We start from the raw sequence: 974 nt of genomic DNA on the forward strand, positions 1-974 counted from the left end.
GGAGAAGGACCCTGACAGCTTTCTCCTCGTGTTCCCTTCGCAATGGCAGAAATTTGTACTAACTTGACAGCTTTTTTTCATACAGAACAGGGCTGCTTTTCTATCAACCATCACACGTGTGCTTACACGCCTTCAGCGGCTTGGACTTGTTTACTGCGGGGGACGGATGCCCCTTCTCCCCCTCCCCTGAGTATTTCAGTGTTAGGGGTGGTGTGAAACACAACCGCGCACTTCGACCGCGAGCTGGGGTGGGAGAGGCCCCTCCAGGCCGTGCTGCCGGAGCCCTCTCCTCTCCTGCCTCCTCCCCCACATCAATAAGTTCTCATTTCTTTCGATTTCCTGGTGTCGATTCAAATCGCCGCGAGGGGTTGTGCTCTACCCGCTCAGGAGCTGAATTACCTCTGACCTGCGGAGAGGGGCAGCCCCTTTGTCGTCGGTGTTGTAGTGTGCGGCCACACGAATCGGTAAAGGTAGTCGTGATTTCCTTCTCCCCTCCCTGGTATTTCTGATTAGGTGAATGCACTCTGTGCCCAGCTGGAAAAGCGTAGGCGTTCTCCCGGTCGTGAGAGGGTGGCTAGAAGAGTTAGTGTAATACCTGCTGTAGCTGTGTCTGGTGCAGCCCCTTGCGCTGGGATGGGTGATGTCACGGACTGTAAGGATAGGTAATGTCCATGAGCTGTAATGGCATGATGTATCTTTACCAATGATGTCATATTTCACACTAGATGTTTAAAAGAAAAAAAAAAGTTACCTGAAATTTTGTTTATTCTGCACCAACAGGTCTTCAAAATTTATCCAAATTTTATTATTTTATCAGGAAAAAAAGAAATTTGTGTAGATCGAATACGTTAAGACAGACGATAAGTGATGTAAATTGTTGAATAAAAATTTTAAAGTTTGTGGGCGTCAGTGTGACTCTTTGTTGCGCTCTCGGGAAGCATCGCTTGGCCCCGGGGGTGCTGCGTGGCCGATGA

This window comes from Merops nubicus, unplaced genomic scaffold, assembly GCF_000691845.1.
Source record: "Merops nubicus isolate BGI_N331 unplaced genomic scaffold, ASM69184v1 scaffold16643, whole genome shotgun sequence".
Classification (NCBI taxonomy): Eukaryota; Metazoa; Chordata; class Aves; order Coraciiformes; family Meropidae; genus Merops; species Merops nubicus.